We start from the raw sequence: 18,095 nt of genomic DNA on the forward strand, positions 1-18,095 counted from the left end.
TCAGAACGCATCCTGCTCCTGCTCCTTCGTTAGATTTAGAGCCATCAAAATATAATTTCCAAAACAAAGATGTATTTACAGGTTTATCTACAAAATTAACACACTTTGAATTATCAGTTTGGGAAAAAATCTCGACTTGGGACAAGACTGAATTTTCTAAGTAAGGTGATGTATGAGCATTGAAATTGACGAGAAAAGAATCTACCGAGTAATTGCCTATGATACTGCTATTATACGCTATTGCTTCATTTTCTCCCTCCAATTCCGTTACTATGTACTTCTGGTGTAACTCCCGTTCAATTTTTATTTGATTCGGTCTACCATTGTAGGGTAACCACATGTTTTGCCAGTCGGTTGAAAAGTATCCATGCAGTCTCTCGGACCAATCCCTGCTAAGAATCAAGCCATAGAATTCTGGGATATCAGCCACTAGAATGTCAATAACCTGAAATACCTTCGGGTTGGATGACAATCTTATGGTTACTTGATTAAGTTCACCAATCACTTCGACTTGAGATCGATCAAGCTGAACTATGCGCACTGTGGATTTTTGTGGTTGAACATTTAACTTGGCACATATTGATCTGGGTAAAATATTCGTTGAAGAACCAGAATCTACCAAACAATTGTGCACATTTTTATTGAAAATTTCATAAGTAAGAAGAAAAGGGGGAGTGTGAGATCTTGATCTTCCTCCAATCAAGGCGATGTCATTTGGATCAATTTTATTGATCGTGTTGGTTGGAGGTCTTCCCATGTTGTGGGAAGCTACAGCTGTAGGCAAAGATGTAATAGGCACAGCACGTAATTATTTCATCATTATCTTCTATTGATGTTTCAATTTGCTCAATTCGTAAAGGGTAATATTAGCCCTAGTCTTTTTCATGTCGTCAATAATATTGTATTCCATTTCATCCGACACTATTAGTGTTTTTGATGGAGTTGTTTGATCTGATTGGACCGGGCTAGGTTGAGTCGCTTTAGTGGTCGTTTTTTTTGTTGCGACTTTATCTTTTATTGCAGAGCTTGCGCTCTTCTGCTTAGGGGTAGTTTGGGGAGGATCAAGTTGATTTTTGCTTCGTGTGCTAACCGGAAATGCTTCTTGATCTTCTTCTTGTGGGAGGATGAAATCCCACATTCCTTGTAATTCCACAACTTCTTCGTCATCAGTTTGTCCTTCAGTGGTACTTTCTTCTTCTTCCTCTTCTTCAGATTCGACATTTGAAATAGCGTTGGGTGGTTTCACATCCATTGAAGGACCTCTTTTAAAAGCTCTGTAGGGCTTTTTTGAAGAAGTTTCTGCTACTTGTTTTTTTATGTCAATCATCTCATTGGACATGGTCTTTAATACTTTCTGCAATCCTTCCAAATCGAAAGGGTCTTTCATTTGTTTCTTCTTGGAGTCTTCCTTGAAGGTAACTTTTTTAGACTTGCGTTCCTCTATTGCAGATCTCTTTTCCAGGGCTATTACGCGTTTCTCTACTGCTATTGCCTCTGTCAAGTTTTCAACTAAGGTTGTTTTATTTGCCCTATCCACGAAGATTGCTAAGTTTGATGGTAAGGCCGTAATATACCATTCACATCGTACTTCTTCATTAGGTTGGGAAGCAGTGGGAATTTTGTTGAGGATCTTATTGAACCGTAAATTGAAATCTTTGATGGGTTCTCTAGCCTCAGCTTTAAGATTGGATATGTCATTGATTAATGTTGCCGTTGATCTGTCATCACCAAACTTGGTAAGGAATTGACTTTGGAAAATGTCCCAACTTGTGATAGACCCGGAGGGTAATGAAAAGTACCATGACCCAGCTGTTCCTTGCATTGTATAGGGAAAAAGCCGAACAACAACATCTTCGTTAGTAACTCCGTTGAGATTGACAGAAAGCATGAAATTGTTTATGTGTTCTTCTGCTAGCATGCCTGCTTTTGGATTGAATTTGGGTAGCCATTTCTCAGGATGGGCCGGTATTTGACTCAAGGGTGGAGGCATTAGAACTGCCCCAGGATTGTTCCATGGAGACTGGGCCATCGCTGAGCTGCTAGTAAATGAAAGTGCAGAAGATGATCCCTGTGGCTGGGAAGATGAGGATACTATGATCGTAGATGATTGAAGAGGGGTTGTGGGAGTTCCAGTAAGCGGATGAATGATGGTTTGGAATGAAGATGTGGGTGGCTGACTTCGTGGTGAGGGAGTTGAAATGGACGATGTAGATGAAAGAGTCTCACTGTCAGACTCTTGTGGTGTTTTCCTTGCTCTTTTCCTGGTGGGGAGAGGGAATTCAGTTGGCTGGATGCCAAATTTTTCACTCTTTAATCTGGTCAGGGGATGAGCAGGATTGTACTGCGAAGTCACGCTGCTTTGAGATTTATCAGACCTTTGAGTAGAAATGGAAAATCCCTGGAGTTTGTGAATCAGAGTTTGAACTTCAAGGCATTCAATGGTAGATTGCTCTGAAATATTAGGGTGTGTAGCAGCGGTTAATACTCGAGCGACTTCTGACTCTGGATTTAAACTTACTGGGAAGTCGGGGGAGTTGGTGAGGGCGATTTACTCTCAGAATGGTATTTAGATTTTGATTTAGGTGCCATTCATAGTCCGGACCCTCCTTCTAGCGCCAAATATGTTGAAGCCCCGAAAATCGGGTCGACAACAAGGGGGATACCCACCCGGTCCGGACCTTGGTTGGCAGCTCCTTATTCGTTTGGTATAGCCGGTCCGACTGGGGATAATGGGACCAGTTTCCCAATGTAAGGGTGTGTGTGTGTGTGCAGAGTTGGATGTTGCTGATCTAAGAATACTTAAAGCTAATCTAATTCAAACTTTTAAACTAACTCTATGCTATTGTAATCTAATGAAAAAAAAACACATCTAATCTATGCTAACCCAGGGTGTATTTCTTCTATTATGCGATCTAAAGGGATTTCGAATAATAACTGGTAATAAAGATCATTCAGCTATCACAAGAATAGAAATCAATTAAGATGAACCACTTTGCATAAAAAGTTAGGCAAAACAGTTGTGAACAGCATATCGCATAATAAGTTATTCATATATCAGACATAAATAAATGGCTCCACCGTACAAAAGTGCCAAATGGTAACTCACACATTCATGCAATAACATATAAACAACTACAAACTGTATGTTACTTTAAGAATATAAGCAGAAATGGCCAAGAGATAAAAGTACCATTTATGACTGGTCCTACTCATAAGCTTCAAGCAACGATGATTTATCTCTCCTTGCTCTAACATCTACCAAGAGTACAGAAGTGCAACATCAGTGGCAGATATCAAATGCAAACATTAATAAACCTTGATCCATCCATTCATCAAAACCCCCTCCGAGGGTGCAAAAGTGCATGTTCTGAGGACAAGTTTTTTGACAAATTTCTGGACCCTTCTCCAAATGCATGAGAAGGGTTTAAATACTGCTAACTAAAATAACTTAATTACATAAATTTCGGATACGGTTTAAATGACCGCCCTTTTTCTTAAGCAAAACTATTTCTAAAAATTGAATCTAATTCCTAACTATTTCTGTATTTGCTCCTCAGTGCTGCGAGCATGCAACATTCGCCTGGGAAGAGTCGGCTGGTTGTCTTCTGCTTTTGTTTGAGCTACGAAAATAGAAATGGCAAGCGCCGACACCACTTTCTAGTAAACTAGAAGATATTTTTGAGAATCTTCCTTTGGCTGGGTGGATTTACTGCGTGTATACTTGGTAATAACCCAAATTTCTCTCAAACTGCTTCTGCTTTTGCTATTTCGGTTTCTGGCCTTGCGAATGACTAAGCAAGTTAGGGACTTTGCTTTCTGAACAATTTTCTTAGCGATGCGCGATTAGCGCTAGGCGCTAATCGCGCATCGAAAACTGCCTCCGTTCTTTGTTCCGGGCTTTTCTGGTGCATTTTCCTTCTTTAGTGCCTTTTTCCTTTATCGGGCATAAGCTTCAGGATCTTTCATAAACATGATGCTTTTGTGAGCTTTTGACTCTGAGTGTTGAATGGCCTATTGATATCAGCATCTGTTCAGTGATACTCTGGAATCTGCGTTTCTCATGCACGCATTATCCATTTATGAGGGCATTTCTTCTCCGTTCTCCGAGCATTGACACTTTCTCCTTTTTCCTTAGATGTTTCCTGCACATTGCTTCATGTTGTTACCTGTTTTTTATTTCTGCAGTTCACACAAAGGAAAAGAGTAATGATAATAAATATTGACACGAAAGCTCTAAGCTCTAGAAATGTATGAAATTATGACACCCATAGCGAACTGACTCTTCGAAAAACACAAAACTGTCCTTCCTGAATACTTTGGCGTAAATTCATTAATTTCTTTTAAGGCGCGCGCCCAATTTTTGGTTTACGGATAGCTTTCCTTGAATACTGCACCAAGGAAAATTTGCGATGGGTTATTTCTGCGACTCGCATCGCAGCATCGCAGATCGCGTTATCACGATATGTCATCGCAGAGCTTCATGATCAGCTTAGCGCAGATTGCATTTATCGCAAATCGTAGATCGCAGATCGCAGAATCGCAGATCGCATTTATCGCAAATCGTAGCATCACGTTTAGTCATTCAATCATTGTGTGTTGCTTATGCGACGTTGCGATATGCGACGTCACACATCGGCCGTCGGATATTTCTTAAGATTTTCATTTAAGAGCGCTTCATAATGTATGCGATGCGATGAATTTCGCGTCGCTTCTCTGCAGTTTATTATGCTCATAAGGAAATGCTTTATTCTCTTCTCGCGATGCGATATAGTTTTAAGGAGTTAAATACAATTTTTTTTTATAAAAATGTTTTTTGGATTTTTTATTAAGGGTCCCCATTTGCTTAGTGTTATTGCTAATACTAAACAAAGAGGGGGGTTGTTGGTGGCCACAACACATGGCAAGACCAATGTGGTCAAGTATTCTCTACTAGGCTCTGTGCTTTCCAACTTACTTTTTGTGCTTGGCACATCTCTCTTTAGTGGAGGAATTTCCAACATGAAAAAAGAACAACGGTTTGACAAGGCATGTGATATATTTTTAGTTTTTCTTTAACAACATAGGCCACCAAAACAAGTCCGACCTGCTCATGATATTCATTCATTAGGGCCTAACCATGGGTGTTTTATTGCTATATGACATAGGTTATTTCTGGAATCGACTCCAGTCTTCTCATGATGGCTTCACTGTGTCTCATGCTACCCTTGGCCCTTCAACAATATATGGCATATAGTGAAGTAGATGTATCAACATTACAACTGTCTAGAGTCAGCAGCATCATCATGATGATAGCTTATGCTGCATATTTGTTCTTCCAATTAAGGACACAGACAATTGTTTGAAGAAGGCCCAGAAACAAAGGAGCTTTCTCTCTGAATCCTCACCAACAAGAATTCTTTGTCTTGGGTGGTTCCACTCCATCCCCATCTCCATATACATCCATAATATTAACTTTGTTGAGAGACAATTGAGACTTATAGGAATCTGAATTCAGCATTTTCTTGCTCACATTAGTGTAAATCTCCTTGACCACAATTTGGAATGCATACAATACATTTGTATTATCCAAAGCCAATTCATAGTCAAATGAATCCATGCATGATTGACTACAAGCAATGCTTATCTAATCATGATTCAGTGTTTGGAGGCTGCCAATTTGACTCAGAGGAAGAGGTAAGTGACGCTCCAATGGTAATTGGGGATCTCCTTCTAGATTTGCAGGACACTGGCTTGGAGCTTGTAACTCTGGATGAATCTACGTCAAATGGCAAAATTTTGTATCTTCTCAGATCGAAACTAGAATGTGTCTTGGAAATGAGAGGAAAAAATGGTGATTTTTGGCACTCTAAATTTCTCAATTTCTTAGTGGCATTGTCTGATAGACGGTGCGATCGTGTTGAAAAGTGGCTTCACTGCAACACTGCAGAATTTTCTGGGAATGCTGATGTACAAAAGTTGCAACTGGAGGCAATTTTATCACTTGTAGAACTGAAACCGAGACTCTCTGTATGTGTTTGTAAATGTTCTGTATGTTTTTGGCGATGTGTTCTAGAGAAGGGCCATTCCTCTGATCACTCTTGTATGGGTAACCATTGTTGAGATGAAAAGTGCACATATTGCTCTCTTGAATCACACCAAGGAAATGAATTGGAGGAATGCTGAAATTTGGCAGGTCATGATGGGAGTCATGATTGCAAAAAGAAAAATCATACATGTATGAAGCTCTATTCTTTATTTGATAAATCATCTAATTGTAACAAATTTTGTTGCTTGAAGGTTGGCCATGAAGGTTACAAATTGCTACAAATTGGTAAATGCCTGCAAATTGTTCATTCTAATAAAATGAAAAGTTATTTGCAGGTGGGATGTTGTCTTTTAACAAGTAGACTTCCAAGGGTTGCCAAACTAAATTCCCCATATGGATTATTAAGCAATGATGCATTTGAGATTAAGACAAATTCTATATCAGCATATTATTATACAACCTTAACTAATGCATTGACTAGCTTTTCCACTAGGCAATCAACTAGTATAACGGATTTCACTTCGAGTGGATCTTTTCCAATATAATTGACTACAAGATTTGGCTTATCTAATTATTTGACTATGAATTCTCATGGTGAATCTGATACAAAAATTCCATCTATAAGGGACATTTGTCTTCTCCAATGGTTGACTAAGACAATTGAAGTTGTCGATGTTAATGTAGGTACGATAAATGACTCAAGAAAGACTTGATAGAAATAGTGTGTTAGTGTTGCTTTCACGGCATGTACCCTAAAGGAATTGATCTCAATAGACATTCAGATGCACAAGTTTAATCTAAAAGGGAGAATGATATGACTAAAGAGTGCAATTCCTTTGATGAAAACTAAAAGTTGAGACTTAGTTCCCCAAGCATAAAGAAAGAATGTGATGAAATGTTCAATGGTCTACAAGACTAAATTTACCATCTGCAAGTGTTATTGAGAAACATAAATTTACTCGTGACAAAAATCTTCTCTCAACAAGATCATATTCATATTGACTACATTGAAATCTTTGCACCTATTGCAAATATGAACTCTTATCTACTTATTCTTTCACACATTATTCATTCTGTATAAGAGTTATAACATACATCAATTGGATATCAATAGTGTTTTTTTACATGGTGTTCTCACTGAGGAGATTTATATGGAGCAACTTTTTTACATGGTTTTCTCAATGAGGAGATTTATATGGAGGAACCCAAGGCTTTGAGAAGGGCCACAATCTTGTTTGTCTACTAAAGAAATCCTATTACACTTTGAAGCAAGCCTCGATAGTGTGGTATAAGAATGATTGATTATTAGTTTTGGTTTCAAGCATCATCAATTTGATTGTAGTGTTTATATTTTGCAAATGATGATACTTACATGTTGGTGACTTAATCATAAATGTGCAAGTGATAATACTTACATGTTGGTGACTTAATCATAAATTGAAGTAGTGTCAACCTAATTTTGGGTTTGAAAAAGCAATAAATAGAGATATTTAGAATTACAAACATGAGTGTGTTGTATTTTTCCTTATGGAAGCCAAGTTTTGCAAATGGATAACAATATATTTATTTACCTAAATATAAATCGCCATTCATTATACATGTTTAGGATGGAAAACTATAAACCATTTTTGGCACCATATCAATCAAGAGAGAAATTGACTAAGTGTGCCTTTGAAAATTAATGGCACTCTCTACAAGAAGACTACTAGAGCCTCATTTACTTGATTCATAGCAGATTTGATATATTATTTGATGTTAGTGTGGTCTACAAATTCATGTAGGATATGAAAGAGAGCTGCTTAGAGGCCACAAAAAGGATTGTTTATGAAAGATACATATTAGCACAGTATGAAGTACTGCATTAAGAATATGAAACTAGTTAGTTACTTTGGTCTTGTAAGAAGCAGGCAGAACTATTGACCACTAAAATTGAATATAAGGGTGCATTTAATGTTGACAAAATCAATGTGAATCCACATAATGGATGAGGTTGGCTCCTCGTTTTAGCAATAGATTCCAATGTATTATGCAATACAAAATCTTCTTGTTCATAGTAAAATAGTGTATGTGGAGTCTTCATGCCCATTATTTGACAAAATAAAGATATTGTGAATCTTCTTGTTCATAGTAAAATAGTGTATGTGGAGGCTTCATGCCCATTATTTGACAAAATAAAGATATTGTGAATCTTATTTATTGCAAGATAAGTGATCACATCATTAATATTTTTGCAGAGTCATTAACAAAAGACAAATTTATGAAACTTTGAACTATGTTTTGGATTTAAAAAATTGCAATCATGGTAGAGTGTACATAAGACAATTTCACCTCTAAAAAGTTTCAGATAGTTGTGTTAACAAATGAGCTTTGAAACATCAATTTCATCATACAATTTGACCTTTTATGGATATTGTTGATTCACAATGGAAGGTCAAATTACTAATTGGTTAGATTCGTCCAAGGTCCCCCAGTTATGCAAGTCGAAGTATCTAAGATAGGTCCCCAAGCTTTGCAAGTCAAAGTATCTAAGATAGGTCCCCAAGCTTTGCAAATCAAAGTATCTGAGATAAAGATCCAAATGCATTTAAGATGATTAACGTTGATTGTTTTTCCTATTTTAGATGAGTTACTTTTAATTTTAAGCCATATATAAACTCATACCGATTGTCTTATCATTAAAATTATTTAGTTATCCATTTTATGTCAGGCAATGCTTACTTGTACTTAACATTGTAAAGATATCTTTGAACACAACATTTTCTTGAAATTCATTATTCTTCGTCCCTGTAAGTCCATGGCTCTCTAACAACCATTACCATTTACTTGAGGACATTTAAAGAACATTGTGATATACTTAAAACCCTAGTTTTAAGAATAAGACATAAATTCCTTGAGAATTCACTTTCTTTAGATCCTTTGAAAGCTCATTTTCCATTGGAGTTCACGATTTGTTGTTAACTATCCTCGGCTTCACTTGGAGATGATACAGCGCATAGCAACCTCCCGTGAAATAACAACAGAAATCTTATAAATCAGACAGAGCAAATCAACATTGCCACGAAATACCTAAAGTATCATCATCGCGGTTACTTCATAAAAAGTGCCAAACATAATACAAAGAACAATAGCACAAACAAGCACCACACATATTTGTAATAAAATTTTATTATTATGGGCTGATAAAGAAACAGAGGATACAAAGCTATACAGAGGCCAACCCCCAGTCAAGTCGATCACAAACAATGAACTATGATCATCCAGAGGCCAACTCCATTGAATTTTCTATACAATTATTTACATATTTTAGATCATCAATACAACGGTATAAGAAGTGCAAGTGATCAGAACTGCCAGTGGATTCAAATGATTTAAGAAAGAAGGGGGGAGCACTATATTAGCTGATCCAGTGAAAACATACCACTGACCAGGAATCTCTAAACAGAAAGGTGGGGTGCAGTTCCTATTCGATGAAGGAAAGAAAAAAATACCAGCAATTGCCCCCAAATTGTCACCTCGTGCTGTACCAATCTCCTACCAAATCACACTCCTTTCAAATTCAGATGTTCAACAATAATTCCAGTAGTATCCAACGCCTTCTCCATTAGTCTACCAGATTCTTGCAGGTAGACTTGGGATCGTGCCTTCTACTTTTCAAAGGAAACCTCCAGTGGCTAAAAGGAGTATTTTACTTCCTACAAGGCCAAGAAGTGCTAAGAATCTATGTCAAGCACTAGAATCTATGTTAACACTGTGATCCATCAATGGTTTTTACCTGTGTAGTTTGAAGAGTTGTCATTCTGTAGAACAAAGACTATTTATCAGCTTGTAATTTGTACAACTTGTATAAGCAATTCTAGATTAGGTGGATTTAGTTCCTTTCTCCTACCACCACTGTAATTAGCGTTGTCTTCTTTCAGTTCTACCAATTTTGCACACTTCTCTTTGATGAGGTCAATTTCACAATTCCTAGGTCATCAAATGATAGGGCCATGTTCAGCCAGTGTAGTGAATAGTTCTCCATTGCTGGTCTTCTGTTCGATGATCAACAAATCATATTTGGCAAATCCCAGTGGTATTGTGCTTTCCATATCCTGGCATTGCTGTACCCAATTTATGTCTTTAGCAAGGTAATTGTCACAGTGGAAAACAGATGAACGACGATGGTTTTTAGAGAACCAACGTCCACACATATAACCTTCAAAGGCAATTACTTAATTCCATTGCAAGAGGCCCAAAATACAACATCTAAGAATAGGATTTTATCAATCCAAGACTGTAGAGAAAATGCTCTGACTTTGATTTGAAGAGATCACCAAGGGAGAATCGGATGGCAGGTTCCCTTGGAGGAGATTTTGTATGCATACAGTTGTCTTTTACTTGCGAGATTGTTAGTCCAATTTCTTGGCAAACAACTTCTACTGTCTTGGCATCAACGGGGTTTCCAGCTGTATCAGTCACATTGAACACATAAGCTACCTTATCACCCCGGGTTGACACCTCTGCTTTTGTAACTGACATCCCATTTTCTCTAAATATGCGAGTCACCTATGACAAAAGCCCAACATGATCGTTGGTGCAGAGTTCCAGTCGCATACCTTGAATTCATAAAATATCATCAACAAAACTCACACTAAGTTGACTAAAATTTAAAAAGGATCAAATTTGAATGCACCGGGAATCCCAAGTCTTAGGGTTTTGAATAAATTTCCACCATGGATTCGATCCTTGGACTCATACCTATGATGTTCTTCGTCTAATGGCAGCCTCCAAACACTGAATCACACACTGCTTCTCTACTTCTGAATACCTGGGGCAACCATCAGTATGCGTGATGTAGTACTCCTATATCACACAAGAAAGAATGGAAATAAATACCCCAACTCTTCTTTAACCTTATTTAGATTCAATATTAATCCCATTAGGGATGTGATCTGAAACCACCTATACCTGGTTTAACAAAGTCAAATTAGGAAATAAACATTTGAAAAAAACAAAGATCCTATGAAAAATCAAGTCCCTTGTAAGAAACCATAACGATGACATAGTAAAACTGTATAGTGCATATTGAGATTGCAATTACAGAGATCAACAGAGAGCTCATTGAGAGCAACAGAGATCCAGATAAAAAAGTAGACAAGTTTACAGAACATCAAATACCTTCTGTCCTGCCAATTATCAAACAAATAAACTGTATAATCCCCTGAATCTCTATTAACTTGCAGCTCAACTGTTCCATGAACAATGAGACACTTGACAAATTTATCACAGCCTCTAGCATGTGGATGTATCCTTGGCAAACGTTTGAACTTGGTGGTGAGAGTATTGACAACAAATAAAGTAAAGTCAGACCGAGCCACCAAAAATAAACCATCAAAGGCAGCCTTGAGACCTAGGGTCTTCATGCCCATTATTTGACAAAATAAAGATATTGTGAATCTTCTTGTTCATAGTAAAATAGTGTATGTGGAGGCTTCATGCCCATTATTTGACAAAATAAAGATATTGTGAATCTTATTTATTGCAAGATAAGTGATCACATCACTAATATTTTTTCAGAGTCATTAACAAAAGACAAATTTATGAAACTTTAAACTATGTTTTGGATTTAAAAAATTGCAATCACAGTAGAGTGTACATAAGACAATTTCACCTCTAAAAAGTTTCAGATAGTTGTGTTGACAAATGAGCATTGAAACATCAATTTCATCATACAATTTGACCTTTTATGGATATTGTTGATTCACAATGGAAGGTCAAATTACTAATTGGTTAGATTCGTCCAAGGTCCCCAAGTTATGCAAGTCGAAGTATCTAAGATAGGTCCGCAAGCTTTGCAAGTCAAAGTATCTAAGATAGGTCCCCAAGCTTTGCAAATCAAAGTATCTGAGATGAAGATCCAAATGCATTTAAGATTAACGTTGATTGCTTTTCCTATTTTAGATGAGTTACTTTTAATTTTAAGCCATATATAAATCATACCGATTGTCTTATCATTAAAATTATTTAGTTATCCATTTTATGTCAGGAAATGCTTACTTGTACTTCAACACTATAAATATATCTTTGAACACAAATTTTTCTTGAAATTCATTATTCTTCATTCCTGTAAGTCCACGGCTCTCTAACAACCATTACCATTGACTTGAGGACATTTAAACAACATTGTGATATACTTAAAACCCTAGTTTTAAAAATAAGACATAAATTCCTTAAGAATTCACTTTCTTTAGATCCTTTGAAAGCTCATTTTCCATAGGAGTTCATGATTTGTTGTTAACTATCCTCGGCTGCACTTGGAGATGATACAGCGCATAGCAACCTCCCGTGGAATAACAATAGAAATCTTATAAATCAGACAAAGCAAATCAACATTGCCACGAAATACCTGAAGTATCATCATCGCGGTTACTTCATAAAAAGTGCCAAACATAATACAAAGAACAATAGCACAAACGAGCACCACACACATTTGTAATAAACTTTTATCATTATGGGCTGATAAAGAAACAGAGGATATAGAGCTATACAGAGGCCAACCCCGAGTCAAGTCGATCACAAACAATGAACTATGATCATCCAGAGGCCAACTCCATTGAATTTGCTATACAATTATTTACATATTTTACATCATCAATACAATGGTATAAGAAGTGCAAGTGATCAGAACTGCCAGTGGATTCAAATGATTTAAGAAAGAAGGGGGAAGCACTGTATTAGCTGATCCAGCGAAAACATACCACTGACGAGGAATCACTAAACAGAAAGGTGGGGTGCAGTTCCTATTCGATGAAGGAAGCAAAAAATACCAGCAATTGCCCCAAATTGTCACCTCGTGCTGTACCAATCTCCTACCAAATCACACTCCTTTAAAATTCAGATGTTCAGCAAGAAGTCCAGTAGTATCCGACGCCTTCTCCATCAATCTGCCCAATTCTTGCAGATAGACTTGGGATCGTGCCTTCTACTTTTCAAAGGAAACCTCCAGTGGCTAAAAGGAGTATTTTACTTCCTACAAGGCCAAGAAGTGCTAAGAATCTATGTTAACACTGTGATTCATCAATGGTCTTTACTTGTGTAGTTTGAAGAGTTGTCATTATGTAGAACAAAGACTATTTATCAGCTTTTAATTTGTACAACTTGTATAAGCAATTATAGATTAGGTGGATTTAGTTCCTTTCTCCTACCACCACTGTAATTAGCGTTGTCTTCTTTCAGCTCTATCAATTTTGCACACTTCTCTATGATGAGGTCAATTTCACAATTCCTGGGTCATCAAATGACAGGGCCATGTTCGGCCAGTGTGGTGAATAGTTCTCCATTGCTGGTCTTCTGTTCGATGATCAAAAAATCATATTTGGCAAATCCCAGTGGTATTGTGCTTTCCAGATCCTGGCATTGCTATACCCAATTTCTGTCTTTAGCAAGGTAATTGTCACAGTGGAAAACAGATGAACGACGATGGATTTTAGAGAACCATCGTCCATACATACAACCTTCAAAGGCAATTACTTAATTCCATTGCAAGAGGCCCAAAATACAACATCTAAGAATATGATTTTATTAATCCAAGACTGTAGAGAAAATGCTCTAACTTTGATTTGAAGAGATCACCAAGGGAGAATCAGATGGCAGGTTCCCTTGGAGGAGATTTTGTATGCATACAGTCGTATTTTACTTGCAATATTGTTAGTCCAATTTCTTGTCGAACAGCTTCTACTGTCTTGGCATCAACGGGGTTTCCAGCTGTATCAGTCACATAGAACACATCAGCTACCTTATCACCCAGCATTAACACCTCTGCTTTTGTAACTGACATCTCATTTTCTCTAAATATGCGAGTCACCTCCGACAGAAGCCCAACACAGTTGTTGGTGCAGAGTTCCAGTCGCATACCCTGAATTCATAAAATATCATCAACAAAACTCACACTAAGTTGACTAAAATTTAAAAAGGATCAAATTTGAGTGCACCAGGAATCCCAAGTCCTAGGGTTTTGAATAAATTTCCACCATGGATTCGATCCTTGGACTCATACCTCTGATGTTCTTCGCCGCCTCCAAACATTGAATCACACGCTGCTTCTCTGCTTTTGAATACACGGGGAAACCATCAGTATGCCTGATGTAGTACTCCTGTATCACAAAAGAGAAGAACGGAAATAAATACCCCAACTCTTCTTTAACCTAATTTAGATTCAATATTAATCCCATTAGGGATGTGATCTAAAACCACCTATACCTGGTTTAACAAAATCAAATTAGGAAATAAACGTTTGAAAAAAAACAAAGATCCTATGAAAAATCAAGTCACTTGTAAGAAACCATAACGATGAGATAGTAAAACCGTACAATGCCTATTCAGATTGCAATTACAGAGATCAACAAATAGCTCATTGAGAGCAACAGAGATCCAAATCAAAAAGCAGACAAGTTTACAGAACATCAAATACCAAGCCCCGGGACAATAACCAGCATATACCTCTACCATCAACATGATTATTACATGGTCTTTGAAGAAATCCAAAGAAGCAAATAAACAAAAATAAAATCCACTGAAATCCCTCAAAAATCCTAACAAAAGTGAGCAGTGAAACATTACAGTAACATATCTTGCCATGACGATATTCAAAGTCCATCATTGCCAGCTAGAGGGGATTTGATTTCAGAGGGGTTCTCAGGCTGAAAATGAAACCCCTTTCGCTGCCATGAGAGCTCAGCATTCGTCCATGGATATGGCGAAATCGAAGACCCCATGGTTTTTTCAGAAACACCTCTGGTTCGTCCCCTGGAAATCACATACTCTGTTGTCGGCGGTTCTTCCCAGTGTTTGCCATCATTTCGCCTATTGAATATCATCTTCCCCATAGTCCTACAACAACAATAAGAAACGCACAAAGAATTGATCCAACGATGGCAAACATTTTAATCGTCTAACATGAGATCGAAGGGATCATTGTAAGACACGTAACACAAGAGGGGAGTTGATTTCATAGGGAATACCTTACGGCGTAATTAGTTACACTACAATCGATTACAATTTTAGTTACACTACAATTGGTTACAATTCGTTCCGGATCATTTGAAAAGCTTGCAAGTTGGTTGCAGCGATTAAAAAATTTATCATCAATGGAATATCTTGCTAGTCGGAACAGATATCAGTTAGTTACACTACAATAGGTTACAATTCGTTCCAGATGGCCTTCCTCCATAGTTTGAAAATCTTGCAGGGTTGGTTGCAGCGATATCTTCCAAATCGGAACAGATATCAGTTAGTACTTTCTAAATCACACATAAAAAGAGCAAAAAAATAAAGACTACAACGAAATCTACCTTCATCCTTAAAGAAATATTAATTGTAACCAAAATTCCATATATAACTCTATGGCATTCAATAATTATAAATAATTTTTTCCACTGAAAGATCATAAGAGTTATGGCTCTATCTTAAAGAAATATAGGAGCAATTTGCCAGGGAGTAGATTGAATAACAATGAATGTCATTTCATCTATAATTATGTTCATCTATAATTATGATTCCAGCTTTAACAATGAATGCCATTCCATCTATAATTATGAGAGAAATTTGCTACGACTCTATCTTAAAGAAATATAGGAGCAATTTTCCCTAGAGATTTATTACTATCTTTGAAGAAATATTAACTTTCATAGAAATTCCAGTTCTAACAATGAATGCCATTCCATCTATAACTATTATTCTAGCTCTAAAAATGAATGTCATTCCATCTATAATTATGAATTGATTCCAACGCTAAAAATGAATGCCATTCCATCTATAATTATTAATTAGACTTAATAGATAGAAAAAATTATCTTGTAGTTGGGTAATTTCTTTTCACATTGAATAATTTAATAAAAATGATAAGAAACTTATTTCTTTTGCCACTGAAAGATTAGAAGAGATTTACTGCTATCTTTGAAGAAATATTAACTGTCATAGAAATTCCAGCTCTAACAATGAATGCCATTCCACCTATAATTATGAATGAGATTCAATCAATAGAAACTGCTATCTTTGAAGAATCTTGTAGTTGGGTAATTTTTTTTCACATTGAATAATTTAATAAAAATTATAAGAAACTTATTTCTCTATCTTGCAGGAAGAATTAACTATGATCCAAGTTAAAATTCGAGCTATAATTCTTGATTCTCGTGGTTGGAACGATCACCACATATTTTCTAACTACATAAAATGAATTGTGTGACCTTCAAATTTCCAAGCAAGTTAGTTTCTTTTGTGTCTTTATTTAGAGTTTTCACTTAGCAACTTTTTTCACGTTTCTTGAATAAAGTTTTCTTTGTGAGGCATTAAAAGTATTTTTCATTTATTTATAGGCGTCTAGTTAAATACATAGCCAATCCAAGTCTACTTAGCAACATTTTTCCATTTTTTCTAAATAATGTCTTTTTTTAAGCATTAAAAGCCTTTTTGCTTTTATTTATCAAATACATAGTCAATCTCTCAAAATATCACGCTGAATAAAGGAAAACTTTAATTGTTACGATTAATTTATGCCTTACGACGTTTCCTTTGCAACATCTGTTGCAATTGATAATATAACATTTTTTAATTGAATCTAGAAGGGAAAATGTTACAATCTGAGATATAACTAAAACCTCTATCCTCATGACTACTAAAAATATTCTCATAGGAATTAAATTAAGTTTTTAATACAATTAAGCTAAGATGGATCTATGTTAAAGAACCATATAGATCCATCTTAGCTAGGGATCCGTTGTACTGTTTAAAAACCTCCATTTTAATATATTATAAATTTCCTATGAAATTTATTATATTAAAATAGGGACCCTTTAGTTTTAAAAAGCCTTTGATTTTATTTCTTAAAAAAAAAAAATAGAAAATTAACATAAAAATTGTTAATAAAATTCTATAACCAAAGTTTAATGCTTAGGCTTTTTAACTAAAACCCAAGTATTAAAATAAAAATTAAAAACCAAATTTTAGTAGTCCTCACGACCAAAACTATACTTAGGCCTTAAAATACCTTAAGTATTAAACAATAGAGGTTATTAACACAAAATATGGATAATCGAAGTCTTATTCCTCCTCGCTTCCCCACATCACAAAGTTTCTATAAGGAAAAGACCCCTCCACGACTCCATTACAATTGTGATAGCACCCCGGATCCAGAGGTAAAGTTAATGAAATTTTATTATCCCTCGCGTCTGCAGATCGCAATGATCGCAGAACTTAAGTCTTAGCCTTAACCAATTATGATATGTGATATAGCTAGACCTATCGGGATTGTACACTAGAGTCCATAAACTCCTGTGTCTATGTGATCGCAAAAATCTAAAGGTTTTACCCAACTACACATCAGCGATTGCGATTGCAATATAATCCCCAGACCCGATAGGAATATACATGTCAATTCATAAATTCCCCTACGTTTGCAGATATCACAAATAACAAAGGACCTCGTGCCCACCGCAATCGTATAATCCGCTATCATATAAGTTCATGCCCCATTACCTTTGACGATTTGAAATTGCGATTAAGCCAACCGATTTGCGATTTCAATTTGAATTGTGATTGCGATCTGCAATTAGACCCAGACCCGACGGGAAAATCAACTACAATTTATAAAACCCCGCATCCATCACATCACATAATCCATGGGTTTGATTCCAATCTCTCAAAATATCATGTCGAATAAAGGAAAACTTTAATTGTTACGATTCTTCTCAAATTTATGCCTTACGTCGTTTCCTTTGCAACATCTGTTGCAATTGCTAGTATAACATTTTTTAATTGAATCTAAAAGGGAAAATGTTACAATCTGAGATATAGCTAAAACCTCTATCCTCATGACTACTAAAAATATTCTCATAGAAATTAAATTAAGGTTTTAATACAATTAAGCTAAAATGGATCTATGTTAAAGAACCATATAGATCCATCTTAGCTAAGGATCTGTTGTACTGTTTAACAACCTCCATTTTAATATATTATAAATTTCCTATGAAATTTATTATATTAAAATAGGGACCCTTTAGTTTTAAAAAGCCTTTGATTTTATTTCTTTGAAAAA

The 18,095-nt window shown here is 36.1% G+C and overlaps 1 pseudogene; it reads right to left on the minus strand.

Moving 5' to 3' along the window:
* Positions 1 to 13,646: 13,646 nt before the first annotated feature.
* Positions 13,647 to 14,641, minus strand: LOC149178338 (ACT domain-containing protein ACR5 pseudogene; annotated as a pseudogene).
* Positions 14,642 to 18,095: the final 3,454 nt, after the last annotated feature.

This window comes from Pinus tabuliformis, chromosome 4_1 (genome assembly GCF_031772625.1).
Source record: "Pinus tabuliformis cultivar Carrire ecotype Pingquan chromosome 4_1, CPIR1, whole genome shotgun sequence".
NCBI classification, from domain to species: domain Eukaryota; kingdom Viridiplantae; phylum Streptophyta; class Pinopsida; order Pinales; family Pinaceae; genus Pinus; species Pinus tabuliformis.